At 45.8% G+C, this 14,411-nt stretch overlaps 1 pseudogene; it reads right to left on the bottom strand.

The window, feature by feature from the left end:
* Positions 1-10,885: 10,885 nt before the first annotated feature.
* On the bottom strand, positions 10,886-11,921 carry LOC147087703 (uncharacterized; annotated as a pseudogene).
* Between the last annotated feature and the right edge of the window lie 2,490 nt (positions 11,922-14,411).

Below are 14,411 nucleotides of genomic sequence, written 5' to 3'. Positions count from 1 at the left end.
ACAACCTCGTAACACACTGATATACCACACACATCTGACTGTAACACGCTAATATACCCTGCACTCATCACTGTATCACTGATATAACGACAACCCTCACTGTAACTCTCTGATAAACCCTCAGCTTTCAATGTAACACTGATATACACCACATCTCTCACGCTAACACTCTGATAACCCCACACTCCTCAGTTTAACACTCTGATATAATCCACACACTGCACTGTAGCACGCTGATATACCCCATAACCTTGCAACACACTCTTGCAGCCCACATCCCTCACTGTAACATTCTGAGTTATCCCATATCCCCTTAACACAATGATATACCCCACGCCACTCTCTGTAGCACTGTGATAAAACCCACATATCTCACTGCAACGCACTGATATAACCCACACCCTTGTAACACTCTCTTACTGCCCACACACCTCACTGTAACACGCTGATATGCAGCACATCTCTCACTGTATCACTCTGATATACCCCACACCCCTCACACTAACACTCTGATAAAACTCAGATCCCTCAGTGTAACACTCTGGTATTGCCCACACCCCTCACTGCAACACTCTGATATACCCCACACCCCTCAATGTAACGCATTGCTATAGCCCACAACCCTCACTGTAACACTCTGATATACCCGACGTCCATAACTGTAACACCCTGATATAGCTCACACCCCTCTCTATAGCACTCTTATCTAACCCACACTCGTCACAATAACAGTATGATATACCACACACCCCTGCATTTAACACTCTGATGTAAACCCACTCCCCTCTCTATAGCACTCTGCTATACACCACACTTCCCTCACTGTAACACACCGATATACCCCACACCCTTCACGGCAACACTTTGATATATTCCACATGCCTCGCTGTAACACTCTGCTATACCCCTCACTATAATGCTCCCTTGCATATACCAAACCTCTCACTGCAACACAACGATATACACCACACACATCACTTAACATTCTGATATACCCCACAGCCCTCAATGTAACACTCAGATATACCCCACAACCCTCACTGTTACAGTCTGCTATACCTCACACCCCTCAACTGTAACACTCTGATATGATCCACACCCCTAACTGTAACACTCTGGTATACCCCACAACCCTCACTGTAATACTCTGATATACTCCACACCCCTCACTGTAACACTCTGATATAACCCACAACCTTCACGGTAACACACTAATATACTCCACACCCCTCACTGTAAGACTCTGATACAAACCACAATCCTCACTGTAACACTTTGCTATACCGCACACCCCTCAGTGTAACACTCTGATATACCCCACAGCCCTCACTGTAACACTTTAATATACTCCACAACCCTCACTGTTACACTCAGATATATGCCTCACTCTGGTCTGTTACTCCCCACATCAGTCACTGTTGTCATTGCCACTGTTATCCCATTGGCTTCAATTTTGGTAATATGTGATAGATTATCAACCATATTTTGTAAGGATAGGCAAATTGGGAAAGTGTGAGTGGTATCAATCATAGAACCATAGAATTAGTGGACCAAGTTGTGTTGACAATTTGTTTACGGAGTTTGATGCCCCACTCTGATCCTGGATTAAATCCATGAATTACAGAATCATTAATGTTATTCCTATTTTATTATTTCTATCTATTTGTTCTCAGGATATGGGTGAGGCTGTCAAGGCCGGTATTACCTGCACATCCCTATTTACCCATGAGACAATGGTGGGCTTTCATCTTGAGCTGCTGTGGTCCATGTTGTGAAGATGCTCCCACAATACACTTTCAGAAGGAATTTCAGGCGTTTGAGACAGTGTCGATGAAGGAACAGTGATATATTTGAATGGTTATGTAGCACAGTGGTTATATTGCTGGACTAGTACAACGGATGAATGATCCAAAGTTCATAAATCCCACCAGCTGGAGAATTTAAATTCAATTAATTCAACAAACCTCGAACAAAGAGCTAATATCAGTAATCGTGACCATGAAAGTACCGGAATGTCGTAAAAGCCCATCTCGTTCACTGATGTGCTTTAGAGAATGAAATCTGCCGTCCTTACCCGGTCTGGCCGAAATATAACTCTCGACAATGTGGTTGCTTCTTCACTGCCCTCTGAAAAGGCCCAGCAAGACACTCGTTAGTCTCAGGTGGCTCACCACCACCATCTCAAGGGCAATTATGCTGGGCAATAAATACTGGCCTTGTCAGCCTCACTCACATCCCAAGAATGAATTCTTAAAAATACTTATTAATTTTCATAATTGTTTAAAAATGCCTCTTAATGATTTATTAATCGTCATCATGATTTATAAAGGGTTATAAAGATTTGTAAACTTTTGAAATGATGCCAGGCATCCTCCAGGCTGCTCGGGCTCCTGTCGCTCGGGCCAGGCCGGGCTGCAACCCCTCGCAGTACCATCACCGTATCCGGCCTCCATTTGATGCTGCCCTACTGCTGCTCGGCTGTCGCCGCCAGAAAAAGGCCCGGAGTGAAATTCGACATTCTTGTGCAGGGCCATCGAGCCACCATTTCATGCGGGGTCCAGGGGCAGCCATCTTTCTGCGGGGTCCCAGAGCAGTCATCATTTTGCGGTGTGCCGGTGCCGCCATCTTGCAGCGGTGCGCCGGTGCCACCATCTTGCAGCGGGGTGGATGGCGGGTCCCGCTGCTTTGTTCAGTGAGCAGCGCCATCATCTTTGTCTAGGCAGGGCGGCCACCAACTTAATGCGCACGGGAGTTGTGCTGCTTCCGGTGGCTCGTTAGGGGCGGCCATTTTTGTTTAGGACACTGGTTCCTTTCCAGAAGGGCCTGACAGATGGCCGCGTCCCTCAAAGGGATCCCAGTGTAGACAGTTTGTGAGCGAGCACGTGAATGTCCCCGAACACCGGCCCGGCGGGCGGCCTGGGGCAGAGAGGCTCACCACAATATAAGGCTCAGGTCGCCCAGTGTAGAGAGTGTGTAATTGGGTGTGTAAATGTCCCCGATCACCGGCCCCACGGCCTGAGGGAGAGTGGCACACCCCAGTGTCAGACCCAGGGAGGCCAGTGTAGACAGTGTGTGAGTCAGTGTGTTAATGTCCCCGATCACCGGCCCTGCGGGCGGCCCATGGGAGAGCGGCTCACCACAATATCAGGCCCAGGGAGCCCAGTGTAGACAGTGTGTGGGTGAATGTGTTTATGTCCCGATCACTGGTCCCGTGGCCTGGGGAGAGCGGCTCACCACAATATCAGGCCCAGGGAGCCCAGTTTAGACAGTGTGAGTATGAGCGTGTGAATGTCCCCGATCACCGACCCCACGTGTGGCCCAGGGAGAGCGGTTCACCACAATGTCAGGCCAAGTGAGCCCAGCGTAAACAGTGTGTGAGTGCGCGTGTGATTTCGCCGATCTCATGCCCCGTGGGCGGCTTGGATGTGAATGCTGGTTAACAAAATTGAGGTTCATGGTTGAATGGGTCAGTGACAGCTTTGTAAGGATTTATCTTAAGGACAGAAATCAGCGAATTGTGGTAAATGGCTTTTTTTGAGACTGAGGATGGTAGACATTGGTTTTCCCCAAGGGTCATTGCTGAGGCCACTGCCTTTTGATATACATAAATGACCTAGATATTGGAATACAGAGTAGAATTCCTAAATTTGCTGATGACATCAAAGCGAGGATGATAGCAATCAACTGCAACATGGCATAGAAAGTCAAGCAGAATGGGCAGACAAGAGACAGATGGAATTTAATACAGAGAAGTGTGAGGTGATGCATTTTAGCAGAAGGAACAAGGAGAGGCAATAAACACTTAATGGCACAGTATTGAAGTGTGTGCAGGGAGAGATGGACCTGAGAGTTAATGTGCACAGCTCCCTGAAGGTGTTTGGACATATTGAGTGAATGGTTAGCAAAGCATTTGGGAGCTTGTGCTTCATAAATAGAGGTATTGAGAAAAAAGTAGAGAAGTTATGCTGCACCTTTATAAAGCGCTGGTTAGGCCACAACAGGGGTATTGCGTCCAATTCTGGTCACTTCACTTTGGGAAGGATGTGAAGGCCCATGAGTAGGTGCATAGGAAATTTACCAGAATGGTTCCTGGGATCGGGGATCTTAGCTATAAGGTCAGGTTGGAGAAGCTGGATTTGTTTTCATTACAGCAAAGGATGCTGAGGGTGATTTGATAGAGGTGCACAAGAATATGACGGGTTTGGATAGGCTGGGTGGGGAAAGGCTGTTCCCACCAGTTGATGGTACAAGGACTAGGGAACACAGATTTAAGGTATTGGACAAGAGATACGGGGTGACGTGAGGGAAAGTGTTATTGCACAGCGAGTGGTGAGGAGCTAGAACTCGCTGCCGACGTATGTGTTGGAAGCGGAGACACCCAATGTTTTCAAGGGGAGACTGCATAGTCACTTGAGGGAAATAAACTTGCATGGTTACGGGAATAGAGCGGGGGAATGGGACTGACTGGATTGCTCCACAGAGAGCCGGCATGGAATCGATGAGCCAAATGGCCTCCCTCTGTGCAGTTATGATTCTATGATTCATCTCATTCTTTAATGAATTTTACAATCAGTGTAAAGGGATATTTCACCATTTTCTTCATCTGCTCTCTGAACTTAGTCTGGGTCACGCCATAAATCCCCGTGTTTGTGCAACAACTCAGCAGCTGCAGCATGAATCCCATTTCCCGTAAATAAGAAGGTGGAATTGCATACACATCCCCGAAATACAGCATCCGGTTCCATATAGAATACACCATAAACACTGCCCATAACAGGATGAAATTGCCCGAGATAACAAGCAGTAAAATGATGGATTTCCTGCGGCTCTCCATCTCTGGGTCTCTGGGACTCTTTCCACTGCTGGGACCCCGGAGTCTCCTGCGGGCTCTGCTGGCCACTAAAATGTGTCTGACGGTGACAGCATTGAGCAACAGAATCACAACAAATGGGACAAACGGGGTGAGAATATAATGAAGGAGCTCGATTGATGTCCAGAATAGTGACACCTGAACATCAAATTTTACATCACAGAACCAGGGGACGTTCATAAGCCAATAATAAGCGGTGAACATAAAATATCAGGTGATGTTCTTTAAACAGCTCAGCACAGTCACTGTTCCCAGAACCACAACCGCTGTTTTCTCGCTGCAATATTTAGTTTTCAGCTTCTGGCAACAAATGGCCACAAATCGATCCAAGGTGAAAGTGACGGTGAACCAGGCAGAAGAGTCTGTCGCTGCATAAAGCATGACGGCGTGAATATTACACACGGGGATGGACCGCAAGAAACTAAATTGTACCCAATAAACAATCGGAATGTGCCGCAATATCAGATCGAGGATAACGACCAGTAGATCCGCCGTTGCCATGGCCACCAGGTAGCGAGTGACACATTTGGAGAGACCGCACTTTCCCCGAGACAGGATCACAATATTCATTAAGTTCACTGTGAGGAAGGGAAATATACAGGGAAATTATTCATCATTCTCGGAGCAAAAGCAGCAGTTTGATGGAATTCGGGGTGAAATCTGCAAATCACTAGCTCCATTCAATAACATAATCTAAATCTATTACCAGTGGAGCTGAATACAGGGTTCATTGTAAGAATAAGCGGGAATGTATTGTGGAATCAAGAAATCAAATGGGGATATATACAACAGCAAAGTATCAGATGTTTGATCAAGGAGAGATTAACCGATAGATTTACCTTTCGCCCAGCAGGCAAATGCATTGCCAGAGGTGCCAGGGACACAAAGGACCAGAACCTCTCAGGTAGCCGTCGTGTCCCGGGAGCAGTCAGCATTTGGAGCGGTGCAATTCGCTTCTGTGCCCCTGTGTTAGGGAGGGGGAAATCCCATTCGGATTCCTGCTCCTGGTTAGAATATCCATTGGCCCAGTAATTCGGGTCGGGGGTTTCCCGCGGGTGTAAGCCCCCGACCTGCACTTACCTAGCGCGTCGGCCGTTGAGATGTGGGCCCCCGTGGAATTCTGATCCTGGACCTACTCCAGCTGCCGGCGCGCAGTGCTTGCATATCCCAGGGGCGCAGTTAGTTTGAAGCATCCCCTGGGATCACGTGGGCCACGGGGATCCAATGGGAGCAGGGACTGCTCCATTCATAAGATTGACAGGAAGACCTGTCAAAAGTTATGATTAATACGGCCCCAAAACAGCACTAAAGCTTAAAATACATTTTTAAAAAGTCACATTTTTAAATAAACTAAATTACATGAAATAACTATTTTAAACAATTATCCATCCAGATCAGGGATTTTATCCTCTTTGAATTTGATTAGTTTATTTATTATATATCCCCTCTTTTATTTTAAATGCACTTACCTCATTACTAATCTCATCATCAAATGTAATGTTCTATCTCCTTGGTAAATACTGAAGCAAAATAACTATTTAGTGTTTCTGCCATCTCTCTATCATTACCTGTGGCATCATCCTGTCTATCGCTTTATAGCCCTATTCCCATCCGAGCCTTCCTTTTTTATTGATCTGCCTGCAAAATATTTTACTATTTTGGTTTATATTCTTGATAATTTAAGTTCATAGTTTCTCTTTGCTTATCGATTTTTTGTAAATTCTCTCCTAATCTCTTCATATTCACCCTTATCGTGCACTCCCCTGCTGTCTATCAACTTAATGAATGCTTCTTGATAATTTAAGTTCATAGTTCCTCTTTGCTTTTCTATTTTTTTGTAAATTCTCTCCTAATCTCTTCATATTCACCCTTATCATGCACTCCCCTGCTGTCTATGAACTTAATGAATGCTTCTTTCCTTATTCTCAATAGTTCCCTTATGGCTTGTTTCATCCAGGGTGTCTCATTAGTGTTTGGCTTTTTCTTTCCGTTTCACAGAATATATAGTTCCTACTCCCCGTTGAACACTGTTTTAAATGTTTCCCATTGTCTGTCTACTTCGTTAATTGCCAATATTGTTGCCCATTTCATTTTCCCAAGTTCTATTCTCTGCTCGTCAAGTTCTGCTATTCTGCAATCAATGAACCTGGTTTTCGTCATACGTATGTCCTTCTCAATTATCATCTAAAAGCGTATTACATTATGGTCGCTATTGCCCAGATGTTTCCCTAATTTTCCTTCACTTATCTGCTCTGGTTGATTCCCCATTACTAGATTAATAGCGAATGGTAGGACACTGAGTAGTGTAGATGAACAAAGGGACCTTAGATTACATGTCCACAGATCCATGAAGGTTGCAGGCCAAGTCGATAAGGTTTTTAAGAAGGCATACAGAAAGCGTGCCTTTATTAGCCTTGGCAAAGAATACAAGAGCAGGGGGGTTATGCTTCAACTGTATAAAATAATTGATAGGCCTCAGCTAGACTACTGCGTGCAGTTCTGGTCAACACATTACAGGAAAGATGTGATTGCACTAGAGACGGTACAGACGAGATTTACAAGGAAGTTGCCGGGTGTAGAAAATCTTAGCTATGAGGAAAGACTGGATAGGCTGGCTCTATTTTTTTTGGAGCAGAGGAGGATGAGGGAAGACTTTATTATGGTCTATAAAATTATGAGGGGCATAGATAAAGTAGATAGAAAGGACCTAGTTCCATTAGCAGAGAGGTCGAAAACCAGAGGGCACAGATTTAAAGTAATTGGGGGACGGTTTAGAGGGGATTTGAGGGGAAATCTCTTAACACAGAGGTTTGTGGGGGTCTGGAAGTCACTAAATGAAAGTGTGGCAGAGGTATGAACCCTGGCACATTTAAAATGTACCTGGATGTGCACTTGGGGTGCTCTAACCTGCACGGCTACGGAGCAAGAGCTGGGAGGTGGGATTAGACTGGAGAGCTCGTTGTTGGCCAGCGCAGACATAATGGGCCGAAATGGCCTCCTTCCATGTTGTAACTTTCTAGGATTCATTGATTCTAGAATACTCCCAGCTGGGCTTCTTGCAACGCAGTTACATGGAAACAAAGAAACATAGAAGGCAGGAGCAGGATTAGGCCATTCGGCCCCTCGAGCCTGCTCTGCCATTTAATGAGATCATGGCTGATGATCCAAATTCAGTACCCTGTCCCTGCCTTTTCCCCATACCCCTTGATCACTTTAGCCTCAAGAAATATATCCAACTCCTCTTGAATAAATTTAATGAATTGGCCGCAACTGCCTTGTGTGGAAGAGAATTCCACAGGTTCACCACTCTCTGGGTGAAGAAATTCCTCCTCATCTCAGTCCTAAATGGCTTACCCCTTATCCTTAGACTGTGACCCCTGGTTCAGGGCTCCCCCGCCACCGGGAACATCCTATCTACATCTAGTCTGTCTAGTCCTGTTAGAATTTTATAAGTTTCAATGAGCTCCCCTCTCATTCTTCTAAACTCTGGCGAATATAAGCCTAATCGAGCCAATCTCCCCTCATACGTCATTCCTGCCATTCCAGGTATCAGTCTGGTGAATCTTCGCTGCACTCTTTCCATGGCAAGAACATCCTTCCTCAGATAAGGCGACCAAAATTGCACACAATACTCAGGGTGTGGTCTTACCAAGGCCCTGCGCAACTGCAGCAAGAATTCCTTGATCCTGTACTAAAATCCACTCGCTACGAAGGCCAGCATACCATTTGGCTTCTTAACCGCCTGCTGCACCTAGATGCTTACCTTCAGCGACTGGTGCACAAGGACACACAGGTTTCGTTGCACTTCCCCTTTTCCCAATATATTGCTAATCTGTCTTCCTGTTTTTGCCACTGAAGCGGATAACCTCGCAATTATTCACATTTTATAGAATTTGCCATGGATCTGCCCAATCACCCAACCAGTTCAATTCGTACTTGAGTTTCTCTGCATCCTCCTCACAGCACACACGCCCACCCAGCTTTGTGTCGTCTGCAAGCCTGGAGATGTAACATCTAGTTCCCTTGTCTAGATCATTTATTTATATTGTGAATAGCTGGGGTCCAAGCACCGAACCCTGCAGAACCCCACTAGTCACTGTCTGCCACTCGGAAAAAGATCTGTTTATTCCAACTCTTTGCTTGGTATCTGCCCACCAGTTCTCTATCAAAGACAGTACTTTAACCCCAATCCCATGTGCTTTAAATTTACACGCTAATCTCTTATGCGGGACATTATCGAAAGCCTTCTGAAAGTCCAAATGCACCACATCCACTGGTTCTCCCTTATCTATTTTACCAGTTACATCCTCAAAATATTCCAGTAGATTAGTCAAGCAGGATTTACCTTTTGTAAATCCATGTTGACTGTGTCCAATCCTGTCACTGTTTTCCAATTGCTCTGCGATTAAATGTTTTATAATGGACTCTAGCATTTTCCACACTACCGATGTCAGGCTTATCAGGCTATAATTCTCCGTTTTCTCTCTAACATCTTTGCTAAATAGTGGGGTTAAAATAGCTATCCTCCAATCCATGGGAACTGTTCCAGAGTATTATAGATTTTGGAAGATGGCCAACAATGCATCTACTATTTCTAGTGCCACTCCCCTAAGTACCCTAGGATGTATATTATCAGGCCCGTAGGATTTTTCGGCCTGCAATCCCGTCAATTTCCCTAACACCTTTTCTCTACAAATACTGATTTAATTCAGTTCCTCCCTCTCATTAAATGCTATGTTCCCCGACCTCTCTGGGAGGTTAATTGTGTCCTCCTTTTGAAGGCAGAACCAAAGTATGTATTTAATTGACCTACCATTTCTTTGTTCACCATTATAAATTCCCCTGATTCTGACTGCAAGGGACCTACGCTTGACTCCACCAATCTTATTCTCTTCACATATCTATAGAAGCTTTTACAGTCAGTTTTTATGTTGCTTGCAAGCTTACTCTCATACCCTATTTTCCCCCTCTTAATTAATCCCTTTGTCCACCTTTGCTGAACCCTAAACTGCACCCACTCCTCAGGTATGTTGCTTTTTCTGGTCAATTTTTATGTCCTCTCCTGGATATTATGCTATCCCTAATTTCCCTTGTTAGCCACGGTTGATTTATTTTTATGCCAAACAGGGTTGAACAAATTCTGTAGTTCATCCATGCAATCTTTGAATGTTTGCCATTGCCTATCCACCGTCAAGCCTTTGAGTAACATTGCCCAATCAATCTTACCCAACTCGCACCTCAGACCATCGTAGTTTCCTTTTTTTAAATTCAGGACCCTACTTCACTCTCCATCTTAATGAAGAATGATATCATATTATGATCGCTCCGACCAAAGGGGCCTCGCACAACTAGATTGCTAATTAATCCTTTCTCATTATATAATGCCCAGTCTAAGATGGTCTGATCTCTAGTTGGTTCCTCGACCTATTGGTCCAGGAAACCATCTCGTATACACTCCAGGAATTCCTACTCCACAGTATTATTACTAATTTGGTTAGCCCAATCTATATGTAGATTAAAGTCACCCATGATAACTGCTATGCCCTTATTGCACACGTCACTACTTTCCCGTTTAATGCCATCCCCAACATCCGCATACTGTTTGGAGGTCTGTATAAAACTCCCACTAACGTTTTCCGCCGCTTGGTATTTCTCAGTTCTACCCATACAGATTCCACATCATTAGAGCTAATATCCTTCCTTTCAATTGTGTTAATCCCCTCTTTAACCAGCAATGCTACCCCACCTACTTTTCCTTATTGCCTATCTTTCCTGAATATTGAATACACCTCGATGTTGAGTTCCCAGCCTTCATCACCCTGTTTCCGTAATCCCAATCATATCATATCCGTTTACCTCTATTTGTGCAGCTAATTCAACCACCTTATTACGAATGCTCCTCGCATTAAGACGCAAGGCCTTCAGGCTTGTTTTTTAACAATCTTACACATTTAAGAATTATTATTTACTGTGTCCATGTTTGATTTATACCCTTGATTTCTCTGACTGCCACCTTTATTTTTCCACTTCTTTTCTTTTGCTTCTATCCTCGTTTCCCTTTCCTCTGTCTCCCTGCTCAGGGTCCCTACCCCCTGCCATTTTGTTTACATCCTCCCCCAGAGCAGCAGCAAACACTCCCCCTAGGGCATCGGTCCTGGTTCTGCCCAGGTGCAAACCGTCCGGTCTGTAATCGTCCCACCTCCCGCAGAACCGGCTCCAATGTCCCAGGAATTTGAATCCCTACTCCTTGCACCATTCCTCTAGCCACGTATTCATCTGAAATGGCCTTCTATTTCTACTCGTACGAGCACGGGGCACTGGGAGCAATCCTGAGATCACTCGCTTTGAGGTGATATTTTTTAATTTACCTCCTAGCTCCCTATATTCAGCTTTTAGGACCTCATACGGGTTTTTACCTATATCTTTGTTACCCATATGCATCAGGACAACTGGCTGTTCACCCTCCACTTCCAAAATGTTCTACAACCGTTCTGAGATCTCCTTGCCCCTTGCACCAGGGAGGCAACATACCATCCTGGAGTCCCGTTTGCGGCCGCAAAAACGCCTATCTATTCCCCTTACAATATAATTCCCTTTTACTATAGCTCTGCCACTCTTTTTCCTCCTGTCCTGTGCAGCAGAAACAACCCACGGTGCCAGGAAGTTGGCTGCTGCTGCCTTCCTCTGATAAGTGATCTCCCTCACCAATATCCGAAGCGGTATATCTGTTTGAGAGGGTGATAGCCACAGGGGACCCCTGCACTATGTGCCTGCACCTACAACTCTGCCTGGTGATCACCCATTCCCTTACTGCCGGTGCTGCCTTTACATGCGGTGTGACCAAATCCCTAAACATGTTATCCAAGATCTCCTCATCATCGTGAATGGTCCAGTATGCATCCACTCACAGCTCCAGCGCTGCAATGTGGTCTGTTATTAGCTGCAGCTGGAAACACTTCCTGCACACATGGTCGTCAGGGACACAGGAACTGTCCCAGATTTCCCACATCGTGCAGGAGGAGCATATCATGTGGCCGAGCACTCCTGCCATGGAGTACCCTTTAATGAATTCAAATTAAATTAAATCAAATCAATTCCACCAATTACAATACAATTAAATGATATACATAAGGGCCTTGGTTTACCAGCAGTCCCTGCTACACTACAGACACCCTAAAGACTAGAAACCACAAGATTTAATTTTGGAAAAAATGAGGAAGAGAGAAATACTCACCAACCAATCACTTACCTGCTTTCTGGTGACGTCACACTTCGATTACTTTTTACTTCTCTCTCTCCGTCCCTTTGAGCTCGGAGATTGGTAAGCCTACCTGCTCCTTGCCTCTTTATATCACCGCCGCCGCCTTGCTCCACTCAGGTACGCTGCCCCCACCGCTGTGGGGCATACCTGCGCCACTCCCACTCTTTAAATCGCCGCCGCTGCCTCGCTCCACTCAGGACCGCCGCTGCCACCGCTGTGGGGCCTACCTGCACCTCTCCCACTCTATATATCCCCGCCGTTGCCTCGCTCCCCTCAAGTCCACTGCCACCGCCAACTTGCCACTTGCCCTTGGATCCCATGGGCTTTTACTTTTTTGAGTCACATGCCATGTGGGACATTTTCAACGGCGTTGTTAATATCTATGTGGACTGCATTAAATGCATTACCCATAATGAAACTCCTCGTTACCTCTGCAAAAAATGCAGTCAGACACGACCTTCCATTAACAAATCCATGCTGATTGTCCTTGATTAATCCATGCCTTTCGAACTGCCGATTTATACTGGCCATCAGAATTCGTCCAGTAATGTTTCCACCACCGAGCTAAGGCTGACTGGCCTGTAATTGGTCAATCCCTTTCTCCCTTTTTAAAAAACTTCATCCGGGTCTTGAGTTTTATCTGCATTGCATGACACTAAACTCCTTAAATAACAACAGAAAATGCTAGAGATACTCAGCAGGCCAGGCAGCATCCGTGGAGAGAGAAACAGAGTTAACGTTTCAGGTCTGGGACACTTCATCAGAACTGGAAAAAGCTGGAAATGTAATAGATATTAAGCAGGTGCAGAGACATTGGGGGGGGGGCGGTTTAGGAGGGGAGGAAGGAATTGAAAGAACACTCTGTACTTTTGTAAGAGGCAGGACAGATAAAATGTTGCAAATGTTAATGGCAAAAATCATTCTCTCTTCAGCAGCACCAATGCATTCTATTTCAATGCTGTCTGGTCCACAGTTCCATTTCATCCTTCGACTCATCTGACGCTTCAACAAAAAACATTTTTTTTCCTTTCTGATGTCAAGGATCGCAAGCTTCATCAACTCATGGACACCATAGCCCCCGTGCCAAACTTTCTTCCCCGTTACTTTCCTCTGATCCCATCTCTTCCAAACTCACCCCCTGGCGTGTTTTCACTATCCCCTCTAACCTTCCCCTCTCCGACCACGAACGATCAGTCCTCAGAAAATGCCTGACCTTCATTCCCTTACGCCCCCTTCAGAATGAATTTCGAGCTCGGCACGATGCTGAGCTCTTCTTCCATCGCCTTCCTCTCCATGCCCACTTCTCTGGCCAGGAGACTTCCCCCCCACGGCTGATCCTTTCTCCCGCTTTCTAAATTCTCGTTCTACTTGGACCCCTCCCTTTGGCCACTTACCCTCTCTAGATCTTTTCATTGCTAACTGCCGATGTTACATCGGCTGTCTCCATTTCTCTGCTCCCCTCACTCACTCCTACCTAACTCCTTCTGAACTTGCCTCACTCCATTCTCTCCGATCCAACCCTAACATTATCATTAAACCTGCTGAAAAGGATGATGCTAATGCTGTTTAGCGAACCGAGCTCTACCATGTGGAAGCTGAACGGCAACTCTCCAACACCTCCTCCTACCTCCGCCTGGACCATGACCCCACTAGCAAACATCAAACCATTGTTTCCAAGTGTGTCACTGACTTCATCTCCTGTGGAGATCTTCCCTCCATGGCCGCTAATCTCATAGACTCCCAACCCCACACAGGCCACTTGTACCTCCTTCCCATGATGCGTAAACCAGACTGCGCTGGTAGACCCATCGTTTCAGCCTGTTCTTGCCCCATGGAACTTATCTCTTCCTATCTCAACTCTATTTTTTCTCCCCTTGTCCAGTCTCTTCCAACCTACATTTGGGACTCTTCCGACACCCTCTGTCACTTTAGCAGTTTCCAGTTTCCTGGCCCCAACAATCTCTTTTTCACTATGGACGTCCAATCCCTCTGCACCTCCATCCCCCACCAGGACGGCCTTCTGGCGCTCCGTTTCTTCCTTGAACAGAGGCCCAACCAGTCCCCATCAACTACCACCTTCCTCCACCTGGCTGTACTTGTTCTCACATTGAAGAAATTCTCCTTTGACTTCACTCACTTCCTCCAAATTAAAGGTGTTGCTATGGGAACCCGCTGGGCCCTAGCTATGTCTGCCTGTTCATGGGATATGTGGAACATTCTTTGCTCCAGTCCTACTCAGGTCCCCACCCTCACCACTTTTTCTGGTACTTCGGTGACTGT

Source organism: Somniosus microcephalus, unplaced genomic scaffold (genome assembly GCF_052327205.1).
Source record: "Somniosus microcephalus isolate GS21.2 unplaced genomic scaffold, FLI_Smic_1.0 unresolved_chr5, whole genome shotgun sequence".
In the NCBI taxonomy this organism is placed as follows: domain Eukaryota; kingdom Metazoa; phylum Chordata; class Chondrichthyes; order Squaliformes; family Somniosidae; genus Somniosus; species Somniosus microcephalus.
Note: the sequence above shows the minus strand (reverse complement) of the source record. Positions and strands in the feature narration are given on the sequence as shown.